Source organism: Lissotriton helveticus, chromosome 2_1 (genome assembly GCF_964261635.1).
Source record: "Lissotriton helveticus chromosome 2_1, aLisHel1.1, whole genome shotgun sequence".
NCBI lineage: Eukaryota > Metazoa > Chordata > Amphibia > Caudata > Salamandridae > Lissotriton > Lissotriton helveticus.
The window spans coordinates 1,544,160,062-1,544,175,461 of NC_136059.1; the positions used below are offsets into that span (position 1 = coordinate 1,544,160,062).

General features: G+C 48.7%; 1 protein-coding gene across 2 annotated transcripts in view; it reads left to right on the forward strand.

Annotated features, from left to right (window-relative positions):
- Positions 1–15,400, forward strand: part of SRP72 (signal recognition particle 72) — a 278,175-nt gene that overhangs the window by 27,775 nt on the left and 235,000 nt on the right. The gene's annotated exons all lie outside the window — the stretch shown is intronic.

The following is a 15,400-nucleotide window of genomic DNA, read 5'->3' on the forward strand; positions in this document are numbered from 1 at the left end:
CTGTTGAGGAGGTCCTGCACTTGCTTGTCCGTCTGGGTGACCTTGGGTTCGAGTTCTTTCACCGCTCCCTCCAGGGTCTTAGTCCGATCAGTTAGTTTCCTGTGGTCGTCTCGTAGGTGGGTGAGATCGATGGCGACACTGTCAATTTTGGACTCCAGGGAGGTTCTGGTTAGTTGAAGCGACTGTTCCATGCGCTCCATAGCAGCTAGCACGCTGTCTAGCCTCGTGGCCACTTGATCGGCGGCCATCTTGCTCAGTGACTTGCCTGTTTTTCCCTTCGGCGGGGCTCCTCCTGTCCCAGTACGGGTCCTCACTCCTCCGGACATGTGCAGAGCCGCCCGGCCAGTGGTACAGACCGTGCGGCAGAGGAGTAACCCTCCGGTTGGTGTGCGTTTCAGGCAACGTCCGCGATGTGTAGCGCGGCCTCCGGGTGCGTCCGATCCCACGCGAGTGGCCAGTCGGCGCCCCACGCACCGTGTGTACCAGGTCGTTGAGTGAGTTAGAGCGGTAATATCCTCCGGCGGTGTGCCGGTCGAGGGCTTTCAGTCAGGACCTCGCCTCCCTCCGACGCAGGGCCACCGCGTCGTTCTAGGTGCAATGAGGAACCGGGGCCTGGGCGGTGTGCGGACTCCCTGGGTCCGCGTCGGAAAGGGCGCGGAGGCAGAGCAAGCCCTTCCGTAGGCCGCACGTGGAGGCTCAGGCCCAAGCCGCGGCCGTTCGGTGTGTGCCTTGCCGATCGGGCGGCAGTTAGTCCCGCAATAGGTCCGTGTGAGAGCTCCATGCAGAGCGTGCCGATGTGGGCCCTTGACACAAGAATCGGCTAGTACGCCAAACGTGGCTGCGCGTCAGTCAGCATGTGGGGTCGGGCAGCATCGTCGGAAGCAGAGTGAGGAGCTCTCAGTGCTCGGGCAGCACCAGCGGCCGCTCGGTGGTTCCTTCGTGCGGGCCCCGGGGTCCGCCACAGGTCCTCTGCAGCATTCGCTGTGGCAACGCGAGTAGGTGCGGAGGGGTGTTACCGGGTGGGTCTGGTCTCCTGGCAATGCTCGGAGGGGGGCCCGTCGGCTGGTCCCACCAGCCCGGTATGTCGCCGGTAGTATCTCCGGAGTCGCAGCGTCACCAAACGTGTCGTCAGGAGGCCAAGCAGGCGCTCCTCACGTCTGGGCCATCAGCAGCGTGTCAGCCGCGGGAATGGGGCCGGGCGCACATTCTTCTCCCAAGTCAGGTCTCCCGCAGGTGTCCTGCAGCGTGGTGCTGAGGGTTCCGGGCAGCCAAGGAGTGTCCGTGGTTCGGTGGCGGCTGTCAGGGAGGCCTCGCCTGCTAGGGCGGGTGTCGCAGGTTGGGGCCTGTGTGCTAGGCCCGAGCCGCGCTCTCTCGTGACCTCCCCGCCGGCAGGGGAAGCCGCAGGTCCCGCAGGAGGGCCGCAGGAAAGGTCGGTGTGGACCGCGCCGGGTCTCCGACTGCAAAATCCGGAGTCGCGTCGTCACCAAGGGTGTCGCCGGGGAGCCAAGCAGGTGCGCCTCACGTCTGGGCCATCAGCAGCATGGCAGCCGTGGGAATGGGGCCGGGTGTCCGCTCTGTCCCCAAGCCGGGCCCCTCCAGGCGTCTAGCAGTGTGGTGGAGAGGGTCCCGGGCAGCCAGGTAGCCTCCGCTGCTCGGCGGCAGCCGTCAGGGAGGCTGCGCCCGCTATGGTGGATGTCGCAGGTTGGGGCCTGTGCGCTAGGCCCAAGTCGCGTCCTCCCGTGACCTCTTCGCCGGTCGGGAAGCCACAAGCCCCGCAGGAGGGCCGCAGGAGGGCCGCAGGAAAGGCTGGTGCGGACCGCGCCGGTTCTCCGACTGCAAAGTCTGTCAGAATGCCGGAGACTGCTCCGAGAAGGTCCGCCTGCAATTTCGGGCGGCTGCTGTTAATTGTGGCGGAGAATCGGCCCAGGGAAGGGGAGCTCAGCACGGAGCTCTACCCTAGTGCGACCTCCGCCATTGCGTGCTTAGCCACGCCCCCCTCCCACATTCAGTTCATCTTCCCAGAACTTCTCAAGGCAGGCCAGATCCTCCAACTCCAAAGGAAGCCTGCACTAGATCCTGATGACCTCTCCTGCTACCGGCTCATCACTCTCTGACCCTTTATCATCAAGATCATCAAAAAGCAGTCTATTCTCAACTGTAAGATCACATCACGGCTTACCATCTCCTGCACGACTACCAGTATGGCTTCAGATCATGCTGAAGAATGAAGACCACTACTGTACACAATGTAGACGCCTCCCTGACCATCAATGAAGAAGACCCCTGCCTCCTGATATTGTTGGACCGCTCAGCTGTCTTAGACACAGTTGATTATGCCACCCTCATCCACACCCTGGAGTCTTGAATACAATCTGCTAGCAATATTCTTCACTGGTTCTCCTTTTACCATTGCAACAGACTCAGTTTGCTCAACAGGCACCTCCAGATCCCAAAAGACCCCATTAACCTGTTACCTAGTATTCCATAAGGTGGTCTGTCCTCATTTGCTACATAAAACCCCTTGGGACTCTTCTCACAAATAAAAGCATCAAAATTCACCAATATGCCAATGATGGAAAACTGTACTGAACGTCTCCACCACTGCAGATATCCAACACCTCAAACACTGTCTGCACCTCATCAAGACTAAGATGTCCAGCACCTAGCTGAACCTCAATTGCGCCAAGACGGAGTTCCTGTTATTTGCCAAAAATAACAAGAAAGAAATGGCTCATTGACATGAACCTTGACTACTTCGTTCTCCAAAATTCATAGCATGACAAGTAACTTGTTTTAACCCTGGACACCGCCCTCGCCCTCAGGGATCGCATTGCCAAAAAATCAAAGGTAGCCTGGTACCACACTCTCTTCTAAAGAAAATGAACACATTTTCCTAAAAGCAGCTATTCTGTTATAAAGCCCTCGTACATCAGGATCTACTGAAAAAGTATGATCACATCACTCACAACCTGTTGGACCACTATTGGCTCCCTTTGTCGACCCACACATCTACAAACTCTGCTGTACTATTTACAAAGCTATTACAACCAGCTCCCCTGCTTATCTTGAAGACCATGTTATCATCTTGTCACACCCGCAAGCAGGACACCATCAGACTGGAAATGAGGTTAAAAAAGAAAAAAAAGGCAGCAGTCCTTTTGCAGCTATGCACCCAGAATCTGGAACAATATCCAACCCAAAATGCTTTATTCGACAAATAAATGCCATTAAAGCGAAAAACATCTAATAAAACTAATTTTTGTTACAAAAAGTGTCAGTGCAAATAATTTTTAAAATATAATTTAATAAATACACATCAATATTACAATGATTAAAAATCGTATTAAACATCTAGAAAAAAGCATTAGATAAAAATTGGGTTGTCCTAATTAAAATGACAATAGATAATTAAGCATACACACTGATTAAAAAGGATAAGCTGCAGACATAATTGCCAGACATCGATTAATCAATTGGTTAAAAGAGATTTTGACCTAATAGCCCACATCTAGCTCAGATACTTGGCTACAGCTGTTGCAATATATGGGAGAGTGTCATTTTGCAATATCCTCATTGCAGTCCTACATATTCTGGTAGACAGCAATCTGCATAATGGAGCCAACCACGCTTTGCGCGGAGCTGTGTATGCTGGGCACACAAAGAGAACATGAGCGTAAGAATCTTCACACTTATCGCAAAAAGGTCATTTACTTGCCGTGAAGGTTTGCAAAGGCAAAGTCCCCACTCTACTGGAAGTACAACTCCTGATCATAAGGTTTGGATAGAATATCCCATTACATCTCCAATTTAGGTCGGTGTTTCACTATTAAGAAAAGCCCTGATTGCGTGGAGCTATCACATCTATTGTAGGTATTATAAAGGAGCATATTCCAGATCTTTCTTTTACAATTCCTATAGATGGAATGGGATTGTTCATGGGTTTTACATAAATCTTTCATGCCTATGTTTATCAATAATGCTCTGATTTCACAAAGCCAGCGAATCTTATGAAAAGTGTCTGCCTTAATTATATCCCTAAGGCCTTCAGCATATGGTAGTATTTGTGGTGTCCTCCAGATTCTGCGCCAATACAAAATTGGGCGCAACCTGGCAAGATCAACCAGCGCTTTACGACCAAGGTCTATCAACAAAGGCAGTGTCGGAGTGCTTTGTGGAAGAGTCTGGAAAAACATCCTTCTATTAGGACTACCCCAATGCTGCTCCAATGTAGGAAACAGACTTGCCTTTTTTAAGATGACCACATGACTATGCTGTAAAAGCGTGCTTCTTCTACAACCCAGTCCTCTGCCATAACTCATTAATTGTATGCTTGCTTTTGACCCTGTTCAATGCTAGGCTGCGTTTGGGTTCGGTTTGTGCTATACACATACACAGGTACATGCCTACATCCTTTTTAGGCCTTCACTTTCAATTGCCAGGGTAGTTGAACAGCCCAAGCTTACTCAAGAAAATAGTATGGAGCAAACATGTTGTTCTGCCAACACTCGTATCACGTACAATAAATGCAGCATCTGCGTCTTGGTATGCTTCTTGAAAACAATATTACCCTTTCGTATTGTTGAGGAAACCTGCTCAGTAGCTCTAGTAAGTTCTTTTGGCATCAATTCTACTTCTGACAAACAGTATTCCAGGAATTGTCATTTCTCTGTGTTTATGCTTTGTGTGGTTCTGCCTTGCTGGAGCCAGCCCTCACCCATGGGACTTATAAAATACATTTAAATGGGGCTGCTGCCTGGGTAGTGCCCACCTTTCCATTCATATTGTGATTAGATACAAATAAGCACACTGGTTTCTGCCACTCTGGGTGCCAGCCCTCCAATGGTTGAATGAGGAACCCTTTAAATCATCTATTTAGATTTGACTGAATGAAATATAGCTTTATTCGATATAATTAATATCATAAAAGCATTGCATATACATTAAAACAGTTAAAAAAGTGGACATAGAGAATACATAATTATGTACAGCACTTTACATATTTAGCTAAAAAAAAAGTATAAAATGTACTCAACTAAGGTAGGATAATCTATTGAGTCTAATACGCCATGCCCAGCCCAGAAACTTAGCTATTGCAATAGCGAATAGGTGACGAGGGTCCGTTTTTAGAATCCTTAAGGCCTCCCTATGCGACCTAGTCCCAAGGACTCTACAAAGGGGCTTCAGCCATCTACTACGGGGGGCTGCATAGGCCAAGCATTCAAACAGCAGATGGGGAACTGTCTCTAATCTGTATGAACAGCAAGGGCAAATAGGGGAGGTCTGTGCCGGGACCTTCCAGTTGGCAGTCACAGTACCCACTGGGAGGACACCTACCCTGAATTTATAATAGAGGGCCCTGTCCCAAGGAACTGTGATGGAGTCCAGATATGGCTCCCGAAAGTGTACTTCTTTAACTAAAAGAAATTCAGTCGATGACCTACACAAGTTAGCATCATTTTTTCTGCCCTCAGCCACCCAGGACCAGAATAACTTTTTTAGTATTAGCTTTGGCGGGGCAGATCTATTATCCCAATCGTCCTGCAGGCCCAAATTAATTAGGAGATGTTTAACTTCCCTTAGCCACTGGATCTTAGCCCAGCTGGGCGATGCAAGGATCTCTTTTAAACCATCTGCATAGCTGGACAATTCAGGGACTCTCCAGATACGGGCCCATAGGAGAAGCGGGCGCAACCTCGCTTGATCACTAATCAAACAAATGCCCATATCTAGTAGAAGAGGGAGAGTTGGGGTACTATGGGGAAGGGCCATTAGATCTTTAAGAAATTTATTTTCGGAGCGGGCCAGCTGGTCGACGTTCTGTACACCCCATAATTCAGCACCATAGAGAGCTGCACTAACACCCCGCGCCCTATAGATGTCCAGGGCCTGTGCTATTGGTTTGTAGGAGGAGCCACGATGTTTCTTAAGAAGGGCACCTGTCACTCTTTTATGAGACAGCAACATCTTTTGGAGGTGATTTTTCCAACTCGTGGAATCGCAGAGACGGATACCAAGATAGTCGAACTCTTTGACCCTCTCGAGTGGGACTTGATCAAGTGTAGGTGGTATAACTGTTTTCTTGGGGGGATTTAAGACCAGGAACTTCGTCTTCCCCGTGTTTATGACCAGACCTCTCAAATCGCAGAAGGTCTTAAAACAGTTTAGCAGGCTCTGTAGCCCCACTGGTGTCTTAGAGATCAGGAGGGTGTCATCTGCAAATAAGAGGGTGGGTATTTTCTTACCCGCCAGGGAAGGGGCATCTGCTGGATGTTGTAGCAGGTATTCCACCACTCCGTTGACATATAGTGAAAACAGAGTGGGGGCCAAAACACAACCCTGGCGGACACCTCTATTTACAGGGATTCGTGATGTTTTTTGTCCCTGGACGCCCCACCTGATCTGGGCAAAATTGTCTACGTGGAACTTTATCAGCACATCCAACAGGTAAGGGGGAATGCCCAATGCGTCGAACACTCCAGAGCTGCTCACGTGGGACCAGGTCAAAGGCAGTCCTTAGATCTATAAATGCCAGGAACAGGCTGCCTTTGCCCAGTACAACCACTTTCCAGTATAGCATCAGCAGCCGGAGTGCTTGTTCGATCGTCCCCGTGCCGGTTCTAAAACCGGCTTCGAAATCTGACAAGATGTTGTTCTCTTCAACCCATTGCGTGATTCTTGCTAAGACAACCTTGCCTGCCACCTTCTGCGAACTATCAAGGAGGCTTATGGGGCGATAATTGCCAGGGTCGTCCCTGTCTCCTTTCTTAAAGACAGGGACGACCTCTGCTCCCCTCCAAGAGTCTGGTAGGGCCGCACCAGCCAAACCAGCATTCATGACGGAAGCAATAAGTCTCCCCCACTCGACCAAATTGACACGGAGTAGATCCCATGGTAGGCCATCCGGGCCTGCCGCCTTATTCGGGACCTGGCACTTAATCGCCCATTCTACTTCTTTGCATGTGAAGTGGGAGTCCTCAGTGGGCTCCGGTTTGTACAAGGCATACTGACCCACCTCGGTAAGCTCGTGGGCCTCGCTCACTGCGTAAAGCTTAGAAAAGTGGTCAAGCCATGCTCCCTCAGTTATGTTACACGTTATGAGCGAGTCCGTAGGTTTGTCCTTATCTCTTATTAATTTCCAAAAGCCTTTGGAATCCTTTCTAAGGCTAGCTGCCAAAAGATCCTGCCAAAACAAGTTCTCATGGTCAGCCTTTGCCTTTGCTAGAATCTTTCTGTAGTGACGCCTAGCAGAGCTGATCTGGGCCCCATCCTTGGCTTTTACCGCCCTGATCAGTTCTTTTTTGGCGACACTACAGGCGTGCGAGAACCAGCCCGTGCAGCGCATCGGTCTACCGTTTGCGGTGCGCCTTGAGCCTAGGGGGTGAGCCACAAAAAGTTCCCCCAGCGCAGTGGATGCTTCAAGAAACAATTTGGGACCCTCAAGATCATGATCAATGGGTCCCAATAGGTCTAACCGCGATGCGATGTTAGACATTATAGATTTGGCCTCCCCGATCTTAGCATCATTTGCCACAAAGGTATTCCATTTTAGCCGTCTGGCACAATTAGAAGGAATTACTTCTTGTGTTGTTTTCCAGACGTGAGTGGTTAGGGCTGAGGGAGCACCCATAATAAGGGAGGACAAGGACAGGGATAGGGGATTGTGGTCACTGACCGGAGACTGCACAACTTCCATATCAGTTAAGTGTGCCCAAAGGCTGTAATTCAATAGAATGAAGTCAATACGCGAGGAATGACCCACTCTATTGTACGTGTGAGCTCCTGACTGGTCTGATTTAGTTCTGCCATTGGTGGCCCTTAGGCCATGTTCCAGGCAGAGTGTGTTAAGATCGATAGCATTTTGAGACCAGCTTCTGATAGGGGCCAGTGAGAGGGGCCAGTGAGAGGGGTGGAATACCTCTCCTGGCGTCATCCTCCCAGGTGCCCAATATGTCTTCACTGGCCAGGGGTTCGAATGTGCAGTTGAAATTCCCTGCAAGTATCACTAATGCATCGGGCGCACAGGAACTAAGACCCTCTTCAATACCCGTAGATGACAGTTTTGATGTTCCCCCCCCCCGTGCTCCCCTAACATAAATGTTAAAAACTTCGAGCCTGTTCCCCCCCTGTGGCCTTCTGACAGAAATTCTCTGTAGATCCGGTGATTTATTAGCAGACTGCCTAATAGAAAGACCCAACGAGATATTTGCCCAAATAAGAAGGCCGCCAGAAGGACGGCCTTTCCCTCCCTGTGACTGTGTTGCGGGAACAAAATAGGTGGTAAAACCCACCTTATGATGTGGTTCCAGACACCAGGTTTCCTGGAATAGGCACAACCCGAAATCTTCGATAAAAGAATTCCAATCAGGTAGATCTATATTCCGGGCCAGGCCTGCTATATTCCAACTAAGTACTTTAAGAACCTCTCCCTCGGATCTCTTTGGACCCTGCGCCTGGTCATTTACGGTTTGAACCAAAACAATACTAGGGGTTATGCTAGGGGTTATGCTAGGAACAGTACTAGAGGACTCAACTAAGGTCAGTACGACAGTCTCAATTCCAGGCATCGCCGCCCGAGAGGGAAGTAGCTCTCCCCCCGTGGTCGGCAGCGATGGTGGAATAAGACTGCCACTGGGCTGAGATCCTCCACTACTAGCGGCCAGTTCAAATGGGGGAAGTTCTGGGGGAATAAATCCCTCCAGCTGTGGCCTGCCTGTTACAAACAGCACCCCGGGGAGGAGGTAACCCTTAGCATTATCATGAGGTGGAGCTACCAGGCTTAGTTTGTTGTTAAGGGGCTCAGGGATTATATCCGCGAGCCGAGATTCGGCAAGTCTACCCTCATTAAGCATGACCCTATTTTTTTGGCACATTGTATTTTACAGGGATGCATCGATATTGCATAACAGTAGGAAGCTGTGGGGAGGGAGGTAAGTCTTCAGAAAAAACTGGACAAGGCACGTTGTTAGTGAGTCAATCGACATCTTCGAGACAACCAAATCTATTGTAGGTGGGTGCCCCATCCCACCTCCCTTGTGTGCCCTGCCAGCAATCTACTGTATCACCCCATGCATGATTTCTAGACAAAGGCCAATTCCCCCCATTTTTAGGACGTGAGGGCGGGGGATAAAAATAGGTTAGGGGTCTAGCTACTATGGACGAATTTCCCCCGCAATCATTCCATGTGCATATGTAGTGTGCTGTATTGGGGTCATCAAAAGAAACAATTATACAGTCACCTGGAATTGATTTAAAGGAGGTGCCTATCCATGGTACCCTACGCACCATGAGAATTTTACTTCTCAGGTGGGCGGGTAACGGCCTGTTTTCGTTTAGCCAGTGTGTTACTTTGTTTCTTAGTGACCCAAAATTTTCCTGCTGGTGGTATACAATCTCCGGGACACCTGTTAGCACCACAACATAAGGTCTAGCATCCGGGGGGAGGTCGATATAGCCCCCACGAAGTTTCTCCTTATGTTTCACTCCCTGTGTCTTTGGATAATAAGACTTTTGTTCTTTAGCCCTTGTGGGTACTGTGGCCTTTGTAACTGGTGCAGGTTGTACAAGCGATTGTTTTGGTAACTCCTTTGTGCCATTTATATTATTACTTATAACAGCCTTAAAACGGGGTTTAGGAATGGGTTTGGTTACAGGGACCACAGGGGTAGGGACTGTAGATGTTGGTGTATGATGGATTGGGCCAGATGTGCTAGTCGGTTTATGCTCAGTTATGCTAAGAGTTGCTAAAGTTAGTATGCTCTTTTCCGTCTCTAGCAGTTGATTTTCTATACGCGATAGTCTAACTTCCAGGGGGGTTAGAAGTTTCTTTAGTGTTTCCCAGACAATCGTTAAGAATTCCACATCTCTCCCCCCTATCACACACACAGGGACCCCCTCATTTTTGCCCTCTATTACTAGATCCTGCTCCCCTTCTATACCCGCCCGACTAGTTTCTGCAATAATTGAGGAGTTATGGGCCGTAGGTGGTGAGGATTGTGGAGGAAGGTGGGGCGGTATAGTGGACACCCCATCTGCTATAGGATTAGCACTCATGAGGATCTGGGCCTTTGCTACCTTCGCCTTCTTCCTCGAGTAGGCAGATGTAGTTTGGCGTTTGCGTTTTTGGACAGTACCCTCTTTGATTGTGAAAGGATTCCTCCCTCCCTCCCCCTTGGGGTTAGATGATGTGTCTGTAGGGGATCCCTTTGCCAGCTCCATCACACCCATAGAGGGGGTGAGATTGGGGGTTGGTGAAAATGATAGCCCCCCCCATAGGAGCGGGAAGTGGGGAAACCGGTATCTGGTGAACATTTGCATGCGTCATGGTAGGGGCAATGCCTACCCGACGTTCAGGAGTTTTGGCTAAGGCAAGATGACCTAAGGATGACTTCCTCACTAAAGTCAGTTCCTGAGATATTCGTCTAGCTACATCAAGGTCCATAGAGACTCTCTGCTGCATTTTATTAATTTCCACATCAATGGCAGTGTTGGTTCTAGTTATAAAGTCATCAAGAGTCCCATTCAGCTTCTTCCCTTTAGCTGCCCTGTTTCGACACTCGCGCACAGACATTATGCCTATACTTAAAGTATAGCAAGTAGGAAACAAACAAAAGCGAGGGTTAAGCAAACGATGGTAGAACCAAGGGGAGAGGCCCGGTCCGGTCTCTAACGGCCTCAAACGGGCCCGCCCTTTGCCCGGGCTTAGCCCCGGGCTACGTCCCGCGCGCTTCCCGCGATGCGCGTTTGCAGGTCTACCTTTGATATATAGGGGGGCGTGGCACTAGGAGGGGGCGCGGCTCGGCCGGGAAGAGGAACCAGCTGTAGATGTTTCCCGGAATGCTGGTCCTCGCAGTTCCGGTCTCCGCGCCTCTCACCTCTGTGGCCACGTCAGTCCGGTCAATCTGGCAGCAAGAAACGGGGTCCTGGAAGGGCAGGGACCTCCACGCGCTCCTCGCATTCAAGGGCAAAAGTCACAGGTTCTCTCTCCTATCTCGAGCGGCTCCCGCGAAGCGGGGGCCGCGAGAGGTAATGAAGCAGTGAGCAGGGGGCGCGGCACTGGGAGGGGGCGCGGCTCGGCCGGGAAGAGGAACCAGCTGTAGATGTTTCCCGGAATGCTGGTGCTCGCAGTCCCGGTCTCCGCGCCTCTCACCTCTGTGGCCACGTCAGTCCGGTCAATCTGGCAGCAAGAAACGGGGTCCTGGAAGGGCAGGGACCTCCACGCGCTCTTTGCATTCAAGGGCAAAAGTCACAGGTTCTCTCTCCTATCTCGAGCGGCACCGTGTTTAGACCGGTATATTGCTTGCACAGTAAAGCGCCATGTACCCCATGCCTTCTTGCCTGACTACATGTGAAAACTAGTATCCTGGCTTTTTATTCTTGACCCTTGTAACCTACCTTGTACCTAGAGGCCTGGCCATGTCCTTGGCACTGCGAGGTTTAGCACTTGTCCTGTGTCCTGACTGGTCACACCAAGAATATTGTCATAGTGAGTAGCCACCTGTCCCTGTCCTAGGTACATCATGTAAAGTGATGGTGGCAGCATACCTTGTTTTGTGAATTATTAGTGTGAAACTTTGAACTTAGTGCTGACATTCTATATGTATGTAGTGTGTTTTCAGCATATGATGCTTATAGGACTCTTGTGTGACGTGTCAGAATTGCGGGCAGTGGAATCCATTTTGAATGCCCCTGGTTAGCGCGGCATAAGATGAAGGTTGAGAATAGCTTCATCAGACAATGGAAGCGTTTTGCCCGCCTTCCGGTGGCTAAAGGTGGAAACCCAGACACTGAAGTGAGGAGGATGGAGATAAGGCCGTCTTTAGACCTTTCATGTTAGCAGGACTGATGATTAATTCTTCCAACATTTCTAGACAGGGCCTGCCCTTTTGTCTGTCTGATTACTGCTTCATGAAGGTGATGGCAGCAAGGTGCAGAGTTCACACTTCATTGTGCCCAAGGTTTGATTACTCCTTCTTGGAGAAAGTCCCAATTGCTCCTGCTGTGAGGGTGGTAATTTTGCACAAAGGCTGCGCCTAGAGCGGAGCCTGAAGATCGCAATTGAAACCGGATCGGTTCTGAAACCTTGATCAGAGGGTCCACATTACCTATCTGTAAAATTTGGATCCTTCCAGTTTCTAGTTCATGACGACCATGGAAGTGAGTGACAGACTTCTGGAAGGACTGCACTATGATCAGGACTGGTGTCTGTGTGACAGCAAGTCTCTCAGAGGTGAGAGGACATCACTTGGATTCTGCACTTTATGCCTTGAAGCTGATGGTCTGTTCAGAGCCTATACGCCGGTCTGCCTACCTGCTGATAAAGAGAAGGAGTGAGCATGGGCCTACTGGAGGAGAGACTGTGAAGGAGGAGAATCCCAGCATGTTCCCTGTGTGGGGAATAGCAAGAGAGAGTGAGAGACTGCCCGAGGAAAGCCAAGAGCGACCCAAGTGTGGAAAATGGTTCCCTGGTCTCCCTAAATGGTTATAAGCTTGAACCATGTCAAGAGTTCTGCATGGAGCAATCATCAAATTACAAGGGCTCCTAAAAGTGTATTCCGCTGCCAACACTGGAGACTGTGTGCTCCAGCAGCATTGAACTGTGCACTGTGATCCGATTCGAGGTCACAAATGCCAAAGTTCTCGGGCGGTGTCAAGATTTTTCTGAAGGCCACACCTGATGAGCCTGTTCCCTTTCTGCACCAGACCTAGGGAGGCTGTAACTGCTGATGATGGGAAGCTACTGGAGGAGAGTGCACTTCAGGTTCCCAGAGTCTCTGCCACCAAAGCTCTGACAGCTCTGAAGCCGCCACTGCAGGAGAGGGAGTGCCTTATGTGTCCATATCTCCACCTGCCAAGGCACCATATGCAAAAAGCAGTTAACCCCAAGACATAAGAACTAAATGTGAACTAGAGACTGTGAAGAGACCTGAAGCATGTTACATAAACTAAGACTTTTCCTGTAGCAATATTACACTAAGGGCAAAGCCAACTGAACAGCTGCACACATAGATACTTTTGAGGTGATGGAGTTTCTGCACCTGGGCCTAACCAGTGCTGTGTTCCCGATTAGAGTTCATGTGTCACGGGCACTGAGGATCTCCATTGGTGGAATTGGGGACTAAAGTGTGTAGCACCTAGAATCGAAAGGAGGCTTTTAACCCTTTATTGCATACCTTTAATTGTGCTTTTTAGTATTAAGTAATGTGTGATTAAATAACTTCACTCAAAACAAGCATTGGCATAGCCAATATGTCTCGCATTTGGGACCTTATAAGCATTTAATTATGCAGCACAATATCATTGGTGCAACATCAACTGTTGCATGGCTAAACCCTTATAAAGTCCCAAAGGCGAGACATATTGGCTATGCCAATGCTTGTTGGCTTTATGAAATGTCAGTCTGTGGGCCAAGCCCTGCCTTCTCTGGTCTCTAATAGACATGGATGGACCCACCCTTGGCTCGGGCGTGTCCCGTGCCACTGGATAACAGGAGCGATTTAAGCCCTAACAAATGCCAGGTGCTGTAATCTCCTCTTGTTGCCCCCAAGTAGTCTGGGGTCAGAACTTCAGTGGTTGTGCCCTGCAAACAGCGCCCTGCTCATGCTCAACTTATCGTTGTTCTAACATCTTGAAGCCTTGATGGCATCTCTCATCTTAACAGTATTCATTAGCTCTCACTAATTTGTATTTCAGAATGCCAACGCCAAGCGTGTTATTCAGAGAGACTAATATTGAAGCTACAGCTTATCTCCTAACTATTAAAACTCTAAACTTAATACCATACATATATACTTATCTATCTGTTTTTTAACCATCCGAAATAATGCAAATCCGAATTTGTAGTGAACCCGAAGACTAGGATCGAACTACAGGGTAGGACAACATTGTGGGTCTGAAATTGAGGTGGTACACCATCTTGCCACCCAGATGGGGAGCTGTAGCAGACAGAGGCAAACGGCAGGGCAGAGAGGCTGGATCAGACAATCGTTGCATTATTTAATTGAATTTTTAAAGAAGTAGCATCGGACTTGTTGTCTATACAGTTGTATGATGTTTAACTTCATACAATCTCATTGGACACGTTTCAAACTCAAATATGATAAGGGTACCATAGATTGCACTACAATGAATTTGTGCATTAATTCTAAAAAACAAATGATGGACGGAATGCTGAATGATTCAAACATTCACCCTCAGTCAATGGTATGCTGCTCTCACAAGGAGCACATTTAAATACAAAGTAGCTGCCTTCAGTTCCAGCTGCTACGACAGCTAAGTGCTTTTCGAGACTAAACCGCATTTTGATTCTTGCTAATATATATTTGCTTCAACAAGAAAGGTTTAGTAAATCCATTGTAAAACAAAACAAGCATTGACTAACCCAAAAGACTGGCAGCTAGCTCCAGGCCTATTGGTTTTGTTAGCAGTAGTGTTTTCTTTCCTCCAACTGATTGCAATAGGCCTATTGTAGGTGATGCGAATCCCCAAGAAAAAGGTGCAGTTTATGAGCCAACAAGAAAATAAGCTGTGTCAGTAATGGTGAAAAAGGCAGTAGGTTCAAAGTTTGAACAAGAAACACGTTGTTCGCAAGTGCTCAGTACAGAATTATGAAGCAACATTTAGAGTCCCACTCTTCCAAGAGAGCCCTGCCCTATTTACTGCCCATATTACTTCCTTGAAGTGCCTGAACTCAAAAGTATGCCTGGTTGGACTTTTTTACACTGCTCCACCCTGTCAAATGCTGCTTTAGGGCATTTTGCCAGTATGAGCCATCAAGTTGGCAGGGGCCCAGAAAAGAGTACCACTTGATAAAGGCTGTAATTAGGCAGAACCCTTTCCTCTGTGTGTTGATGTAAGGAATTTTCCTCGATGCATTTTAAGAGGTGTAGGATGAGGGTTCAACAAAAGAGGGCCAGTAGTAGCTAACCAGTGTTCCCTACTTCATACTTCGTAGAAGCAGTATTTTTAGAGGACTTTTCCTAAGGTAGCCTAACTTTGGAGTGTTGGAGTTGGGAGATGTAATAATTATGCCTTATTATTATATATATATATATTTTTTTAGAACGCACCATCCCAGAAAGATCGCCGAACAGTTCTGAATTGTCTGCTGGTCTTAACGAAGACCCAGTTACGGCTCTGTTAGGCTGTTTTTTTTTTTAAAATATATTTTTATTGATTATAACACGAGTGAAAATGTACATATCGGGTGTCATTTGGTGAAACATATTACAGCTGCGGACGGGCAAACGAATTGAAGAAATACATTACAATCATATGTATCTGAAAAATATCAATACCAGCTTAGAGCTGAGGCAAAACAATATGATACAGATGACCATAAGCAAACCCTATCAGTACCCGCCCACCAGGAATACAGGATATACGAATTGAACATGCGACACCC